The sequence below is a fragment of the Geospiza fortis genome, unplaced genomic scaffold, assembly GCF_000277835.1.
Source record: "Geospiza fortis unplaced genomic scaffold, GeoFor_1.0 scaffold244, whole genome shotgun sequence".
Lineage (NCBI taxonomy): Eukaryota > Metazoa > Chordata > Aves > Passeriformes > Thraupidae > Geospiza > Geospiza fortis.
Window position 1 is genome coordinate 3562145 of NW_005054370.1, and position 19434 is coordinate 3581578.

General features: G+C 42.0%; 1 long non-coding RNA gene across 1 annotated transcript; it reads right to left on the reverse strand.

Moving 5' to 3' along the window:
• Positions 1-13342: 13342 nt before the first annotated feature.
• Positions 13343-16873, reverse strand: LOC102042308. Its single transcript, XR_265404.1, has 3 exons — positions 16723-16873; positions 14083-14296; positions 13343-13480 (listed from the first exon to the last, which is right to left on the reverse strand). It is a non-coding gene; the product is annotated as an uncharacterized LOC102042308 (long non-coding RNA).
• Positions 16874-19434: the final 2561 nt, after the last annotated feature.

Genomic DNA, 19434 nt, shown 5'->3' on the forward strand with positions numbered 1-19434 from the left:
GGTGGGTAGTGTGTGTTCGTGTCCCTTAGTGCCGGCGGGGCTTCGTGCGACGTCGGGGTTGCTAGGGGCGTTTGGGATGGAGCGGAGCCGACCCACCCCAATGTTCCTTAAAACATCTCCGGGTTTGTTCCTAAACACCCTTAGGGGTGTTCAGCGTTGGTGCTGGGGCGATTTCCCTCACATCGCCAGCAGGACCCGGTTCTGGAGGACAAATTGTAAAGGGCTTTTTTTTGTTTTTTTTTTTTCCCTTCTCCACCTCTTGCTCTTTTTGTATAATAATAAAGCATTTTGGCATAAGCGCTACATGGGCCCCCGGAGAAATTTGGAAATGCCAGTCGGAAGAAATTCCAAGACTTTTAACCCTTTGTAGCTGAGAGTATATATGAAAATGGGAGGCAGTAACCCAAAAGCTGAAATATTAAGGGAAAGAAGAGGGTAATATTTAGGATTTTCCACAGCTTAACATTTCTAACGGAAGGCTTAATTAATTGTAAAACATAGTTTTTATTCAGATGTATCAATGTTGATGCTACTGGGATTGCAGTATTGCAAACAACTTGAAAATCTTGATTAAAACTCAAAATATTTACAATTTCCCCGTGTATTTCTCACCCATTTTTAAGTCTAGAGGGTTGAACATGCTTTCAGTGAAAACTGGGTCACTTGTCACTATGCACCCCAAATGGAAAATAAAATGTGAAGAGTATAGCATCACAATCACTGGCAACTGCAAGACTACTGGGAACTTATGTGGCATCTCCAGGAATCTGAAAGAGAGTCCTGGGTATTTGTTTTGATCAAAAAGAGACAAAGTGAAACAACTCCCTAAACAGACAAGGTGAAAAGACCTTCTTAGAGGGGGTTGTTTTGTTTTGGTTTGGTTTTGACATTAGAGCTTGGGAGTCTCCATGGAACAACAAACACACATTGACAGGTGACATCAGCCACCAGTGACAGGTTCAGCTCTTGCTGTGCTCAGTTCTGGGGTGGCAGCAGCAGATTTCCCTTTGAAGTGGGAAAAACTTCACAGTGCTGCAGATCAGTGTTTTCAGGTGAGATTTCATAAGGAGCTTTACAAGCCTGGTAACTGCTGCTGAGCTGCTAAAAAAAGCCAGATTTTAAAAGCAGATACATTCTTTTAAATGGCTTTAGTGCTACATGAGGAGCATTAGGAACTGAATTAAATGTACAGAGCTAAGATGTTGGTAATCAAGGCAGCCGTGGGATCCTTTAAAGCTGTAAGAATCGAGATGTGCTTTTCTGGGGCTTATGGAAAGGAAGCTTCTCATGCAGTCCATGCTATAGAAAAATCTGTTAAATGCAACTAGACCAATTTTTAGGTGCCTCCCACCCCAAACCATTCTATGATTCTAAATGTTAATGATGGGTCATTGGCCCAGGAATAACCTCTTTGAGGATCTACCTCACTTTCCAGTGTTCCACTGAAAGTTTCAATTTATCCTTTTTGTCTGAAAAAACAGCTTTTAAACTGCAGTGATCACAGTGTGGTCCACATATGGCACGTCAGAGGTAGGTGGCAAAACTGTAGTAGTGTTAAATTATTAACACCTAAAGCCAGAGTTTAATCCAGGATCATTTTTATTCTTAAAACCTCTACTGGCTTTTTGATCCATAAGGGTCAGAGTAGGGCCTGCAGTGTTTTTCAGCCCTTTTGATTTAATTCATGGCAATAACAAAATGTCTGCCTCCCTGCTAGAAAAATCTTTAAAAATGCAATCAATACAAAATAACTCCAGCAGCAAAATTTTACTTATGTTGCCAGTTCTATTCAGCTGGAAGATTAATGTTAAAAGAAAAGAAAAACTACATATTCTCATCTCTCCTGACAGACATTGACAAGTCTTTTCCACAGCAGAGCAGATCTACACAAGTGTTTCAGAGCAAGGCAGGAGGCAGGAGTGAGATTAGAAGTAAGAAGACTTTCTTAATCTGTATTAAATAAGAAGGGTTTGATCTAATGCTCTGTTCATAGCCAGATCCTGCCATGCTGGCCATCAACAACTGAACTACAATTTCCACAGTCTGGGTCTCTGCAGAATAATCTCCAAATCTAAGATCTCTGTATTGTAAAACAACTACATTACTGCAAAACCTTGCAGAGACTGCACAGACTTGACAAAGAGCCCTTCTTTTCTGCTAAAAAATCTAAATTTGATTCCTGAAATAATAACTATCTCTCTTTAAAAATCTAAATTAGTATTTTTTATTGATCGACACATCCAAATCCAAAATACAGTTTGTTAATCTTAAAAGTTGTTTAAAGTAATTATATATAACAAGAAAATTTTTGCTAATTATGTCAATAAGGACAAGAATTTGAAAGTTGCAGGAAGACAGGCTCAGAATTCCCACCACCCATCCTTTTCATAGAATACTCTTCCCTGATAAATGAATGTTGCTGTACAGAATATATAAGATTTGTCCTGATGATGGACATGAAGCTTTGTATTATACATTCCTGAATAGAGTGCAGTCTATTTTTTAACATTTTCCTATTTGGGATCAAAATTCTCCTTTTAGCATGGGAGCTTGGGCGTTGATCTTGAAACATTGGAAAGCTTTCCCCATTGTATTAATCCCTCTCAAGCCCAATTTTATCCATTTGCTGATTTTAACATGTGTTCCTTTTCCCCACCATCTATCAGTGTGAGCAACCAGGCCTGGCTGCTCTCCAGCAGATATCTTAACACTGAGTTTGAAATGGGATGTAGATTCTCTTACGTTTCACTTTACCAGCAGTGATTTTTCCATAAATACTGATTAGAATGGGGGTCTGGACGTATCAGATGTTGGCCAGTACCAAAAGCTCTCTGACCACAAAGGTTTTTTGAGGTGAGAAACCACAAAATCACCTTGTAAGTGACATTGTTTCAATGGAGTAAAAAATAAGCACGAGCAGAATTCAGGCAAAACAGCCAGGTCATCTTCTAGGAGAGCCCCAAGCTTGTCTCTAATCCTGTGAATATATAATTTTTCTGGGCCAGTGTGACGGTGTTCACAGGGGTTTTCAGGTGAGGAAAGAGACGAGAATGTTGACTCTATGTTCAGAAGGCTTGATTTATTATTTTATGATATATATATATATTACATTGTAACTATACTAAAAAGAATAGAGGGAAAAGTTTCATTTCAGAGGGCTAGCTAAGCTAAGAATAGAAAGGAAAGAATGAAAACAAAGGTCTGTGGCTTGGACAGAGAGAGCCAGCTCTGCTGTTACTGGTCACTAATTCTAAACATCTACACGAGACCAATCACGGATCTACCTGTTGCATTCCACAGCAGCAGATAACCATTGTTTACATTTTGTTTCTGAGGCTTCTTAGCTTCTCAGAAGGAAAAATCTTAAAGAAAAAGATTTTCACAAAAGATGTCTGTGGCAGGCCAACATCAATAGAAGGAACTGATCTGCAGGAGATTAGAGCTCAGAGCTCACAACGACATCCCCCTCTTCTAAGTGGAATGCTACCAATATTATAGCTTACCTAGGATAAGTTGATAGAGTCCTGAGCAAGACACAGAAAGAAAGCAGCTGTTGGGTAAGAAGGAGAAATAAAACCAGGAGAAATAAAGATTTTGCACCAAGGCTTTTTTTCTCCCCAAAGTTTCATCCAGCTTCAAGCTTGAAACTCGAAGTAAAAATGTGGGTTGTTTGTTTTGCCTGAAGATGGTATAAGGTAGGATCTGTTCTTGAAGAGGAGCCTGATAAGCAACATTTTCAGAATGGGGTACAGATTCTGAGAAGGCCAGTAAAAAAGAGTGAAATGAGGAGTAAGTAATCTAAAACTGCTGTGAAAGGTAATGGTCACAAGTAGAGAGAAACTATAATAAGAGGGGTAGAGAATGGGAAATATTTTATGAGCATCAGAATTTCCTATAGCTGTGAATAAATGGTCTGAAGAAGGAGGAAGGAGGATTTATTTCATACATTAGAGAGGTTGACTTTTGAAGAAAGTTTTATTAAAATTCAATATAATTTTTTACTTGAGTTCACCTTTGTGCTGGAAACCTGCCAGTTTAATGTCAGTTAGTTGTGCAGTATCTGTTAATAGATAAAATTATGAGATGAGGACTGTCCTAGCTGATAGCCATGGAACTTCTAAGTTAATCAGCTTCAAATTCTTTACTATGCTCATTCCAAACAATGATTCATAAACAGTTTTAAAGAGACAGAAAGCTGCTTTTTAAACTGTCAGTACTTTCGTGGGGATCAAAAATAAACACTGAAGATGAAGGGCCGGTCTTTTGCCCTTTCAGTCTTTGAATAGATGAAGGTAGCTTGAAAATGTCTCACTAGGAATTTGCTTAAGAATTTTGTGTACTTAGCATTTTCCAGGAAGGCAAGTAAATATTTGTTTTCCTGAAAAGGGAATTCCAGGACAGCCATTCAGTCTTATTCAAGAGAGATACTGAATGTGAGAAAAATATATAGTAAATGGGAAAAAATGTCAGTACAAAGAAATAGTTTTCATTCAGTCCATTTAAACTGAAAGAAAGAGCAATAGAGGGGTGACTGTTTACCAAAATGGTGATGTTTTGATTATCATCAGCTAGGGTATAAAACATATCATCTGACAACTACCAGGGGTCTCTTTTTGAAATAAATGGAAACTCAACTTTATTTATGCAAAGATCGAGCCAATACCACCTTTTCTGACTAACCACAATGTCCTTTAAAGCAAATCTGCACCCATTGGGTCTCCCAGCAATGCTTTTTGTTTACTTAGGAAGGATCAGTGAGGCCTTCACTGTTTTCTAGTTTTTCAACAAAGTGATGTAGACGCACCTTGAATGAGAAGGGGAGGAAGGATGTTTCCATGCACTGTCAATTTATTATCAAGATTGGAAGGTGCCTCAGGCTTATGCAATAAAATCCAGAGCAAAATATAATTTTAACATCCCCAGAAGATCTCCCTTGTTTCTTGCCGAAGAATTTAAAACAACCAAGAACAGTGCAACTCAGTAAGAAGCCATCCATATTTTAAGCTTTCAGGCGTTCCCTTTTCTCTGGAGCATGTGGCTGTTGACTGGGTTTCTTATGCCTTTCTTCATGCTATTTCTATCAGTAACAGTGTTTTATTCTGAGCCCAGGACTTGGAGAGTTTAATTAGTGACTACCAGGTGACAGGCAGAATATCACCTTTAGGAAAGGTGCTGGTTAGAGGTGTTGATACTGGGTCTGAAGGTAGTCTGATTTGAGAAGTGCTGAGTTAACCTGCTGTGCTGTCATGCTATGACAGTGTGAGTGGCAGTGACTTCAAAGTAAATGAGTTCAAATATCTGTGTCTTGATAAATACAGTCTGAAAATTGTCCCCATGAGAAGATCATGAATACTATCTGTATTTTATAAAAAAACAACCCAAAAACAACAAGGGTGTTTCTTTTCAGCTGAACAGGAACCCAGTACTTGTGCAGACATGAAAAGCTAGTTGAGTGGAAAGATATCAGGATGTGACAGTTGAAGGTTTGACCCTGAATCTTTAAGGGTATTATCCACGGGGAAAAAAAGTCAATGGAAATTTCTCTTTGAGCTTGCTGTGCTACAGATCTGGTCCTTCCTCAGCTCCTGTTAAAGTCCATTAAGTCACAGAGACAGGAATCATGGAAGGGAATGAAGATTCAAGCTGTGTGTTTGCTCCTGAGACATACATAGCAGATTTTACAGTTTGTACAGCCTGTTCATGTAAAGAACATGGGCAACTCTGTCTGTCACTGGCATTGAAATGATCGCTCGGTTCAAATAGTAAATCACTCATTTCCTCTCCAACTTCTGATTCCTAAAGGTGCAATTCCCAATTTAATATAATAAGTGCCTTAAAAGATTAAGCAAAAGGTCATGTTAGCATATTGTCTTTCCTGAACTGATACCAAAAGGCTGCATAAAGCCACACCTTGAAATCCCCCAGGACACTGTTCATGGGACTTGCCAATAACACAATTTCACAGAGGTTCTTCTGTTTCACAGATCACAGCTCTTTACCCTGTGATGGATAGACTGAGCTACCTTTGTGTACCTACATATATATGACCCACTTCATTAGAACAGAATGTTTTCTCTAGAACACACAACCCAAATAGGAGCCATTATCTCATGTGCTATTATTAATGCAAAGACTTCAGACAGCTCCTGCACACAGCAGTGGATCTGTGCAGTCTCAAGAGTAGCTGATCTTCAGAAGCAGGGATAAAACAGCTGTGTCACACAATTACATTGAGTTTGGCAATCTTCTTGGGGGATCAAGAAGAGATTTCTTCTTGATCCCCCATGATGTTTCTCTTCCATGCTGGGAAATGAGCACTTGGAGTGACATACTTTTTATTGTAGCTAATGGAACTCAGATTTGTAAAGAAAGTGATTCTGCTATCTGACCATATTATCTAAATTGCTTTGTCGCCAACGCATAAAAAACTGAATATAAAATTGCCTGAGTATAATTGAGTGCTGACTCACCCCCCGATTAGGGTAAATGGTGCAGTGTTCCAGGGTGCCTTGGAGTGTTCTATAGTCTCACAATCCTATGTGAAATTCCCTGATTGATTTTTTCCTCCTCCAAGCAAACTTATGTTTCACGCTCCTATTTGATGCTAGATGCTACAAATCCAGCTGCTGTCACAAGACATCTTCCTCCTGCTTCGTTATCTTGATCAATTTTCTGCTGAAACTCATCTTTCATCCTGGCTGGTGCAGTTGCCTCCCTTGAGATTATTCCAACTCCTGGCTCTCCATATTCATAGCCATTCTCTGAGCTCCAACTCTAACTCTCTAGTTTCTAAGGCTATGTACCTGAGGATGTTTTCTCACAAAAAGCTTTTCCATAAATTCTCACAATTTAATTTCAGTCTAATCCAAGGCTGCATACACACATGACACTTCTCAGAACAGACTTTTAATAGAAGTACCTGCTTACATGAGCAAGAAAACACAGACCCAAGTATTTTAAATGGATTTTTTTTAAATCCTGAAAATAGCCTCATATTCATTTGGAGGCATAACAGTGTGATTATGCTTATATATAGAAGAATTCTCAGGTTTTGAAATTTAAGTATAAGAAGGGCAATTGTAAAAAGCAATGCCAGAGACCCGAGGTGAACTGAGCCATGCATATTGAGCAGAGAGCTCAGATTTAGCTGACTGTGGCAGTAAGTTAAACCAGCACTCGTGCCTTGGGTGATCTCTGTTTCAGCTCTCCCTCAGGCAGTGAAAAGAAAGAGAAGAAGAAGGGCTATGACCTAAATGAATTACAGCAATTATTAACCAGCAATCCCACCTCTGAGGATTTGTAAAAGATGCCAGCCCTGAGCTGGAGGATCTGGGATTGAAACCAGTCGTGGAAGTGGCAGAAATTGGTTTTATTTCCAGTTATCTATGAACATCTCCTTTCTGGCTGGCTGAACTGTTGAGCAACTGAGCAGCTGTTGAAAACCGAGTAAGGAAGAGGCTGAAATTTGTTTCCTTTATATGTGGGACGGGTTTCATATCAGAAAATAAAGAGTAACTTCGGCACATGCATCGGGCTTAGATTCTCCAGAAGCACTTGTTGCTGTACAGTCCAACCTTGTTCCTTGCCAGTAATTGTAACTTTTGTTGTCTGATAAATTCTTTGCCTCAAAGAGGATAAAGCCCATTTATCTCCAGCTCCAGAGAGATAGTAATGTAATTGTTCCTTCACCAGAAGATCTGCTCCCTGAAAGTTCTCTTCTGAGCTGGATGATATTTTCTCCAAGAGTTTCCTTCCTAGAATAAAAAAAAAAAATTAGTTGAAATGCATTTCCAGAGACAATCCCTTAAGAATAAAACTAATTGTAAAAAAAGTCTTAAATTGGTAAGGAGGAGTAAATCTAAAATTCAGAGCTGATCTAAAGCTGGGTCGGAATCCAGCCAGAGTTAGGGATCTGGTCTCTTCTTGCTGATCAGCACAAAGGCTGTACCTTTGCAAAATAAAGACACATTTAAAAGATGCAATGGAATAAAAAAAAGAATCTCTAAAAGTGAAGACAGCAACACATTCTAAGATTTTAAAAAATGCTGTCAGAACCCTTCAAAGATAGGGGTGAAATACATAAAAGCATCATGGCTTCCCCAGAAAGGTTATGTTGGTTGTTACTCTCAGCCCAAGCTGCATTTGACAGCTGTCACTTCTATTGCCAGAAGTGTGTTTTGAAAGACCAGTATTCCTATCCAGATTGTTCTTTCTAAATGTTTGACAGCAGCCTGCCCAAGTGGCATCCAAATGGGCACAATTAATTGTTAATGTCCCCAGTTCAGCTGAATCAGAGAAGTGCCTAGATGACAGGGAAGACCATCACTGGGAAGACTCAAGGGAGGCACCAGGGGATTTGCCGAGGTCAGCGGTGGATTCAATGTCTGCAGTCACTCCAACATCTGTAACAACTGGTGGGTTACTCAGCTGCCATTTATTGCTACCCTACAAGGAGGAGTGCGGGCAGAGCAGGGAGCAGAGCACTCTTGGCCAGAAGTCCCAAATCATTCTGCAGCAAAGATAAGCCCTTGGATGGAAATTCTTCAAAGGGATGAGGCCGGGCAGACTGTTACTATGGGTGTCTTGGAGCAGGCAATCAGTCCTTCCTTTAATAAATAGAGATATGAGATGATCAGGGAAGAGCATGCTTCTTAAATGTGTTGGAAAAATGAGTCTGGGACATCTATCATCTCTGATCTACAAAGTGATGGATGTTCCTGAAGAAGCATCAACACCTGCACAATCAAACAGGAGCAACTCTGCTGGTCCTGCCCTGCAGCTTGTGCTCTAAACTATAACTAATGAGTGTAAAGGCCTTGACAAAAAAAGCTTCTATAGAATCCCTTTTCTAAGTCCTTTGATTTTACTGGAATATGCATAGCAGTAAAATTCATATAGCCAATGGAAAGCCATGTCCTGCCACAGAAAACAACGAAACAAAAGGACAGCAATTTGCGGTCATGTTTGGGGAGGATGAGGATCCATGATTCAGCATGTCTGTTTGCTAAATCTCCTCTAATTTGTCACGTAATGAAGGAGTGGGGCAAACACCTGCGGCTCTAGGCTGCTGCTTCATTATGAAAAGGTACGACCCAGGCAGTGATGAGCATCTGAGGAATAAATGAGTTTCAATTAGGACAGTAGGTCAGAAAGAGCAAGATGATTCATATCCAGGATTTATTCCAACCCTCCACAATAACACTCAGCAATTCTGTTCAGCTTTGCTCCTTCAAAGTGCCCGCAAACACCCCATCCTTTCCATGGCACTGGCAGGTAACAGGCAGAGAGGCTTGGGTGTGTGCTGAGACCTGCTGATTCCTGGAATAATTGAACTAAACTGGGAAAAAATGCCTTCCACAGCAACAGGAAAGAATGAGACAGCTCTGTCCTAGTCACAGCATACCACTGTGTGTTTAGAAATCAGGGGACGTAAAGATTCACATCCCAGAATTAATAAATAAGGTACCCAGAATTAATAGCCTCTTTTAGGGAGCCATCTACATGAATTTTTCCCAGGAGTAAGGAACAGGTCATGACAGATGGGGTTTAGGAGTGTGTGGCTCCTAGGTTAGCGCCCTGACAATGCCTCTGCTCAACTGTGCAAATCATATTTTACTTGCTTGACTGTGAGTTGCTGGGCAATGGGATGTAATTTTCCATGCTTGCTGTTGGCACTGGGTTTTACCTTGACTTGCATCTGGTAATGCAAGCTCTGTCAACATTGATTTGCCTTTTGGAAAATAATAATTAAGAAGCCTGGATGATAGGCATGTGTTAGTACCCAAGAATGCATGGCCAGCTCCACTTTAACCTAGTCACCATAGTTTACCATTCTGCCACAAAATGTCTTTTCCAGGTTTACTTGAAGACTGGGATGTAAGAAAACCTTAGGGGTGCCAGACATTGGGTTGACTTTGATCTCTCTGAAAACAAATCCTTTAAAGTTTAGATCAAGGAATCTTTTAATGAAACAAAGAAATTGTGCCACTTATACCAGTTCCAGATATAAATAAGTCTGCTAGAAATAAACAGAAGCAAGGCAGAAAGGAGACAGCCACGCTCTGCAATGTCAGTTGAAAGTGACTCTCTGATGGATGATGATATGGCTGGCTGGGAAAAAGTCAGTCTAAAAGTCTTGCTGCGAGCCATCTGGCAAATCTTCCAAAGGATATTGCTATACAGTGGCACTGAATTCATACCTGCTTTGCATTTCCTGCTATCAAGAAAGGCTATTTACTCTTTTAACGAAGTGAAGATTTTGAAATCTCTACTATGACTCTCATCTTAGGGACTCATTGTAACCCTCCCCACTGCTAGTTGTCTGTTCCCTCTCCCCACCAGTCTGCCATGGATGCAGAGTCTTATCCCAGGATCCTTTAGAATGGAAAAGATCTGTAAGCTCAAGTCGAGCTGTAACCCAGCGCTGCCAAGCCCTCCACTAAACCATGTCCCCAAGTGCCACACCTGCAAGTCTTTTAGATACCTCTAGGGATGGTGACTCCACCACTGCCCTGGGCAGCCTGTTCCAATTCTTGGCGGCCCTTTAGGTGAAGAAGTTTTTCCTAATATCATCACAGGATCGTGGAATGGTTGAGGTTGGAAGGGACCACTGGAGATGTCTGATCCAACCCTCTGCTAATGCTGGCTTACCCAGAGCAGGTTGCACAAAGTAAATGTTGCAGTGTGTTTTTATTTTGCAGGTCTATTGTTTGATTTGTGTTTTGGCAGTCCTTTTGGGTTTTTTTCTCCCCCGGTTTTAGAGGGACACAGACCTGCCTTTGTTATTCAGTTGAGTCAGGTGTCTTATCTGTTATTACTTAGCTACTTCCCTGCCAAGTTTCAAACCCCTTCCCCCCCAACATCCAGCTGTTAACCCCTCCTATCCCAAGCAGTTTTCCTCCCTTGTATTCCCTGCCTTGTGTTCCAGCCCCAGTTCTCCTGATTAACTGAACATTGTATCCTCCCTCGAGACCTGACCCCCTTTATAAGCTGTTGTTTGCCCCCAGTCCGTTTCCTGGGACCCCGGGACTCAGGGAGTTTACCATCAAATAAAGTAACCCAGTGCCCTCCAGGCCTGTGCTGTGGCCCCTTTTGTTCTGCATTATGCCTCCACTGATAGCTGGGATTCTGCAGAGCCCGAGAGAGGGGGACTGTCGCCCGCCCACTCTCACCATCTAGCCAGGACGTGCGACAGTAAAGATGATTTGTTAAAATATCTTTCCACAGTAAAGATGCTCTTGGACATTTAGTGCATCACTAAGACACAGCGCACACCTGACTCCATCCAGGCTGTTCCAGCTCAGGATTCTGTTCCCTTGTTCTGCAGGGGAGGCAGAAGTTCACAGCGCTGGAATTTGTAGCACATCCATCCTCTTGCTCCAGAATCATCATTACTTCATGCTTGGAACTGAAGAGCCACATTTCATACTTCTGAACAGTGTAAGGCTTATTTTCATAACTGAGTCATTTGGACTCTGTACCCTAGAAGGCAACAGTAAATATCACCACTGGCCATTTCCTAGTGAACATAAAGCGGTAACAATTTAATGTCATTTCAAAAAACCCAAAAAACTTGCCATAAAACCAAAAATATCTCTAAAGGACAGGCTATCTATATTAATGATTTTTTTTCCCTGCTTTTTCAGCTGCTCTCATGTGATGCATAATCAGCTGTAACGGAGTTCACAACCCTCCTGAGTTGTGATGAACCGCAATGGCTTCAGACCATGGAACTGGGAGTACCAGCACCTGGATAACCCCGACTGAGGGGCAGCTGGATATTTGGTGACCAAACACTTCTGGGTTTTAACATGGGCCCAGTAAAAGCTATTTTCAGCCTAAATGATCTTTGATACTGAAACTAGAGTTAACCTGGATGGTGAGCAGAGGAGATCATCTGCTCTGAGAAATAAACCAAGGGAGAAGGAGGTGGGAGAAGAGTAGGAAGATAACAAAGGAGAGGGACTCTTTAGGGAGAGGAATAAATTTGGAAACATGAAGTGATGGAAAAAGGAACAGAAGAAAAACTGCTGTTGCATCTCCCTATCACTCCCTCTCAGGTCCCTGTCCCTGCTCAACTGCCAGCCACATTTGCATTTGTAATTCTCAGCCTTCTTAAATAGATGGGACTAAGAAGCAAAAACTGACTCAAAGCAGCTCCTCTCACTTTTGCTATTGCCCATTTTAGTAATTTTTTGTCAGTTTGGTTTGGTTGTTAATAAGGACTTGATTCTAATTTCGCCGTGTGCAGCAGTAACTTGTTAACAAGCTGCTCCAGGAGATCTTTGTAGGACAGTGGAAACCAGGGAGAGGGAATAATTACAGCATTTCCACCTATGGCAGTCTGCTTCAGGGCGGGTGTAAATAGATCCATAAGTGTTTGTTCACTTAAAAGTTCAGCCCAACTGCTTTCTCAATTTCCAGCAGCAGGATTAATAGATAGGGGTTTTTCCTTAAAAAATGAGGGCAAAAATTATCTACTAAATATCACCCTCCCTTCCCACTAGACTGCAAGTAGTATTAAAAAAGTTGCAGAATTTTTACCAAAACCAGATGTTGGGTGTATAAAAGTACAGGTAGTTTTTCAAAGCATTCTATTTGTTTGGAAAGGGAAGGACAATTAGATCCAAAAACTCAATTCAACTTCAGAACAGAGGAACTTAATGGGGAAAAAAAAGAAGGAAATTACATTTCATTCACTTGGTGCATCCAAAAAGTTCTGGACTGGTGCATGCAAAGAGTAACTCCCTTTGGAGCAGCACCACAAGCTTTGAGAAAGCAAAAGTGCCTGAAAGCATCCTGTTTCTTGTCCTCTGCTCTCTGAAGAGCAGAAGGAGCACAACACAATGCCCAGATGGGGTGGAACAAGGGTCCCCAGATTATGGGGACACTGATCTTTGAGCTGGGCAGTGGGACACTTGCATCCAGTTTGAGCATCCCAGAAATAACCTACCTGACTCAAAGAAGGATTGGAAACCTCTCCTCAGGGCTCAGCACACCTTGATGTGGGAGGAAGAAGAGCCCAGTGTGGGTGGCCTGGACCTCTCTCTGGGAGCAACACTCCCACAGCTTCATCTACTTTTGGCTGGAACCTAAAGCCCTGCCAACATCCATTTTTCCCTGCACCAAATTGTTTAAATAAACTTCCCCAGTGTGGGCTCAAAGAAATTCAATAAACATTTGTGTGGCTCCTTGGGAGCTCAGCTAATGGACTGCCTGGAAGGACTTGCTAGGCAAATGTGCTACCTCTGGCTTCCCATACTGAAACCTCACCTTGCACTCCGTAACAGCCCATCAGTGCAATACCCTGCTTCTGCCTATTGTTCAAGCTGCAGGTACCACATTTAACCAAACAATAGCTAAAAAACAAAAGACATTTTAAGTGACTTGTGGTGTCTGCTGAGCACCAGCTGCCCTTTTTGTGTTCTACTGTGTCTTCAATCCCATTGCTCCATGCTCAGGTCTCCTGGGTCCCATTCAGCTGCAAAAGCCCAAAGCTACAGTGAGAGGAACAATCTAATATGCTAGGGAAATAAAACAGTTGATGACTCATAAAAGCAAAAGGGACAGATATTTGAAAAGGAAAATAGTAGAACAGATTCAAATGTAATTGTGAGTCCTATCACAGGAGTGCATGGAGAAGTAGCGAGTTCTGCCGCGTTCTTCCACTTGAGCCCTCAGCCAGCTTCAATGGAGCCAGGACTCAAACCTATGGTTCCAGGTAGCCTTAATAAAGCCTGGATCTGAATTAAACTACTCTTCTGCATGCCAGGGGATATGGTGGCATGTGGCAGCCTTGGCTGCTTCAGGCTGCACTGGAGCATGTGAAGGAACATGTTCATGAGTGACAGCGCAAAGCAGTGGGACAGACCTGTGTGCAGCCACAAGAGCTGGGGCTCAGCTGGAGTCTGAGATAGCCTGAGGGAGAAGGAGCTGTTTGCAGGTTTCCCATGGGGAACTGACACCAAAATAAACTCTTTTGAAGGCGTCAACAACAGCATAAGACCCTGGGCAGCACAGGGATGCATGTGTGGCTCTAGAAGAGGAGGATGGGAGGCTGAGCCCACTCACCTGAGCACCCACCTCCCCCCCTGGAGGGGCAGCAGATGTTGTCAGTGGCTGCTCTTCAGGGGAAGAAGGACCCCAGACCGGTTCAGACACCTCTGTGATGCAGAGGGGTGGGGTATCATCTCTGAGACAAATGGGACCCCCTCAGAGCCCAGCTGTAGCAATTGGGGCTGTCTCCTCTGTGCTCCCTTCTCTCTCTCCAAGGCAGCATAATGAGGCCAGTGGAAATCTGAAGAAGAGAGATTTCCTTTACTCAAGTGTTCCTATTCAAAGCTACAGCTATTGACATATTTTTTCTATTCCTATGCTTGGCAGAAGTTGATAGTATTTATTAAGCTGATCTTAGGCACCAGATCTGGATCCTGATTCTTGATACATAGACAATCATCAGAGCCTGTTGTGTTTGCATGAATATACTAATCCTGCCTCTGCTTCCTGAATGCATAAAGCAATGTATAGGACCACTCATCTCTGAGAGACTTGGAGATGGCTGCAGAGGGCAAGACAATGTTTTTAATATGGAGAACTCCAAAGTAAAGTATTTTGGTACCTCAGGATTATTCACATTTTTGAAAGTCTGAGAAGCCACTAACATTTATAAGACATTACAATCAAGATTCATTCTCCCAAATGGAGAAAGAGCTCCTATTTTTCATATACACTCTAGATATTGATAATTTTCTCATTTTCTGATATGACAGGGCTTGGGGACTTCTTCCCCACTGGGACAAGGTGACTGACAGATGGAGATAAGAATTTCTCATAAAGAGAAGCAATGCATTTTTACACAGCTGAGGCTGGAAGAAAGCAATAATTCTCCTAATACATAGGCACAGCCCTCCAGAATGGCTGATTATTTACTTCAAGAATCAGTCATCACTGACCAGAATGCCAGGCATGTCTTCCCAAGCCAAGATGTGAGCTGAGATCAGTGCAAACAAACCCTCACCCCTCTGCCCGCCTGCTGTGCTGCTGGTGGGTGGTGAAGGCTGGTCCTGGGTGGTGGTGCTAGCCTGGGATACCCTGACCATGGTGGGTCAGACCAGCAGAGACTCACCAACACTGCTGTCATGGTGAGTCCAAGCCACTGTCACAGAGGTGGCACTTGGCACAGGCTTAGTTCAGTTCTAGGGTCATTCTCAGCAAGCACTGGAGTGCTTGGAGAGGCCAGACAACTTGGGGCAGGCGTTAGAGCTGCCACTGCAGAACCCATCTGCCTTTAAAAAAAAGACAATAAAAAAACCCAAAACCCCCTCAAAATAACAACAATAATAAAAAGAAAAATCAAAACAAACAAACAAACAAACAAACAAAACTCCCTCCAAACCCCCCAAAAGAAAGCCAGAGAAACTGCCTCCAACTCTTGGGCCAGGACAAAGCCTTAGAGCAGCAGGAGAGCAGGAGTGCCCGTTCTCAGTGTCAGCACCACTTCTGTCCCCTTAGAGCAGCTGAGCAGCTTTGCTTCCTGCAGGGATCCTCTGGAACTGTCTGGTTTTTGCCATGCTAGACCACATCTTGCAGGGTTGTAGCAGTTGTACTAGTACACACAAGCCAAAATTTACACCCCTTTACCTGCTTTCCTCCCAGCCTCCTCTTTCAGCTGTTCTCCCCTCTCACGATCTGCATATTCTGTTCTTCACTGCTGTTCCTAACAGCTTCTATCTATGCCAAGTCCCATCCTACTCAGCTCTCATTAAACCTCCAGCCTTGGGCAGAGCTTTTCTGCATTGGTCTCCCAGAAAGCTTTTGTCTCTTTGACTTCTAGGTTCTCTTTGTTTGTGCTTTTCTCTCTGGATCTGGGAATTATTCTGCTTCAGTTGATGCATGGATCCAGGCCCTGATATTTTGTTGAACTCTGTGGGATCTCTTCTGTTTGGTGGGTGCAGTGATGGGTACAACTGCTCCCGGCATCAGCAGCACCCACAGTGTTGCAAAGGCCTTGAGAGGCTGATGTGTATTTCAAGCAGTAGGAAGCTTATCCTGTGCTAGACATTGGCTTGAAAGAGACATTGTCCCTGGAAGATACCAGCTCCAGAGAGACATTTTCCATGGCATCCCTGCCCAGGAATAGATCCTGACTTCATCTAACAGAGAACTGATTGTACAGGACTGTGCTGCTCTACTGGAGGATGGCACAGCCAGAGTGAGTGGCATTGGGTCACCACTGCATGTTTTGTTCTTCTGATGCCTCAGATCAGTATCAATAAAAATCTTCAGATCTGAGCAGCCCCTACCGGTAGGAAGTGCTCCCCCTGCAGCACGACAGGTCTTGAAATATATGTGCCAAGTGGATCTTTTATTTGGAAAACAAATGGTATTGACTATCTATAAACCTTGGCTTAGAGTGAGGCAAAACTAGCAGGAAAAAATGCCACCATGGGCGAGTGAAGGTGCTTAATGAGGAGTAGGGCAGCCCTGAATTATAGGGCAGCAGTGAGCAAGTGACTTAGCCTTTTCTTTTTTGCCTCCTACTGATTTAGTCTGGGAACCTTTCAGCAGGCACTTTGTCCTGTTATATGGTGATAAAAGCCTGGACTCAATAACTGAGATCTGCTGTCTGTCATCACAGAAATACAAATAATAATAAAAGAAACAAAATAGAGGTGAGTCAGGCTGATTTTCACTAGGAAAAACATCAGTTATCTTATTACTCACCAGCTCTCGTCCAGGGTAGTCTGCTGGCCACCATTGAGGCTGCAGTTGTAGGAGGGCTGTATTTTGCTCAGGTCCTCCTAAGAAAGGTTCTCCCTGGGATTTTGGAGAGTTGGTGGTTGCATATCCACATCAACAGGACCATGAGTATAAGCAGCCTTTTTGCAGAGCAAAAGCCTTTTAGCAGCTGAGCCCAGTGGAGACACAAGGCTGAAGAAACAACACAGCATGGAGAGGCCACAGCCCATGGTAGGACAGACAATCCTTGAGGACCAGGTCTTCATCTGGGAAGGAAAAAACAGAGGAGGGAGGCTGGAGGGGGGCCACCCTGGCTCTGAGGCTGGCTGAGGTCACCCATAAGCTCCTGAGCTGTGGCTTTGTCATGCCCCACAGAGCATAATCACAACAGCTTTGATGCATCCAAAACACAGACAAGCAGCCAATTCCAGCTGGAAGTTGATTTCTGCTATTGAGATGTGTATTTATTAGTTTGTAGCCCACTTGCTTTCTTTTGGCACCATTTTTCTCTGCAAGTGAAAAATTTCCCCTGAATCACTGCATCTTATTTCCACTTGTCAAGATAAAGGTTAATGAAATACCAGTAACTGCATCACAAATCCAGCTCCATATCTATCCAGAATTTTATATGGCAAGTTGTACTGCACAGTCTGTTCTTAGAAAAGGCTGTGATTAAAAAAACTAAAATTGTCAGAGGTCAAGAAATTCATAGTTAGAGCAGCATAGCCTCTGCCCTTCACTCCTCACATCTCGCCTGAAGGACAAGGAATAAAAAACTTCCTGGAACTGGCACAAACAAATGTGGGATGAGATTTCCTCAAAAACACACAACATTCTGCAGGACTGTGGTATTTAAACAGCACTTTCATTTGCAAATGTTGCCTGGATCTGGACAGTGGTTACTTGGATATTTATACACTATGTAAATAATACATAAATACATAAATACCGTAGAATCATGGAGTATCTTGAGTTGGAAAAGACCATCGAGTCCTATAAATATATATAAAATTTAGAAGCAACATGATGCTATAATTGACATATGTCTTCAAAGAGATTTGCATCAGGGTCAGAATAATTTGACATACTTGCTGCAAAGGGGTTTTCATGCTTAAACATGAAACCACCAGGACTGGGTGAAGGACAATCTGTGCCCATGGACTGGGGAGCTGAGACCAATTTTAATGCTGCAAACAACTTTTCAAGATCCACTGGCACAGCCTCACTCCCCCAGTTAAACACTTGAAAACACAGAAGATGCCCCTGTCCAGCAGCCATTGGAGCATGTGAGGTTTCAGGAAGGAAGGGAGGAGCTGCTTTGTTTTCTTCCTAGGGAAGGCCAGCAATGGGATGAGTGTCAGGAACTGCCATTTGGGGTGAGCCAGGAGATTGGCATGGGGTGGTTTGCATTAATACCAGCTTGAACACATGCCAGAGAGGATTTCCAAAATTCACAGCCAGTTATTTCTTGTCACAGAGTTAAGAGATCCTGTAGCCTGTTCTTCCACTCTGAGGCATGTGATCAAAAGCCTGTGGAAATTATTCTGAGAAGGTTTGTTTGTTCTGTAAATATGTATTTAAAATCTTGAATACAGATTACTAAGCTTGAAGAAAATAAAAGCCAAAACAAAAAATTCTAACTGAGCAAACCCTCTCACAGAGGATCTTATCCCTTCTTGGAGGTGGATTAAAAAGTATTGTTATGAAATCACAGTGCAGATTTTATTATGGGCTAAATCAAAATGCTTTGGAGTTTTTGGAATTCAGACCTGAAGTTCAGTATTTCAGCCCTATGATCCATATAAAAGTAAGACAAATGAATGAATGTACTTTTCCTTCCTTTTGATATGCAAAGATTCAGATTATATGCTTACTTTCCAATTTGTTTTTTCAGTAGAAATTGACTAGAGATCCTATCAACCTGAAATACCCTGTGAAACCTGAGAAGCTCCTGAAATGATGGATGACATCAAGAGCCAAGAGAACAAAACGTCTGCAGAAAGAGATCCTTAATCACTTTGTGAAGCCTGTTGATCTGTGCCAACTTCTTAACTTAAAGCTTGTGTTGTCATATATCTAACTTTAAAGTTTAATGAACCAGTTGGAGAAAGAAAATATCTGTTAAACAATTCAGTCCTGTCCCTTCAGCTGCAGTGTGAGCAATAGCACACTCAGCAAGTACCTCATTAAAACAGTAGCACCAGATGAGATCTAATTTTCCTAATATTTGTAGACTACAATGCAAGAAGGAAAATAATTGAGATTTGCTGTATTCCTGAAGAATAAGTTAAACAAACAACAACAACAAAACAGTGAAAGCTTCTCCCCAGGTTATATGCTACACCTCTTTCATTTACAAGTATTTTACTATTGAAATTGAATATCAATGTTATTTAATTTTTTTAAAAATTGCCCACTAGATGGCTGTAATTGTTATGGCCATGCTTAATTTTTGGTATCAAATTCTCATATTTAAAAAAATCCGTTCTTCCTTTTTGTTGATCTTCAGCACATGCTCTCAATCTCCAAGGCTGTCTTTGTAACAATAGGATCCTCACCTTGGAAATTTCAGCTGTTTATAGGAAATTTAGTTGTTCAAAATGGCCACTGCAATGGGCTTGTATAACGTCTAAGGCACAGAAATCCACTGCCATTTTGAAAGATAAAGTGGGAATTCATTTTTCATTATTGAAAGAA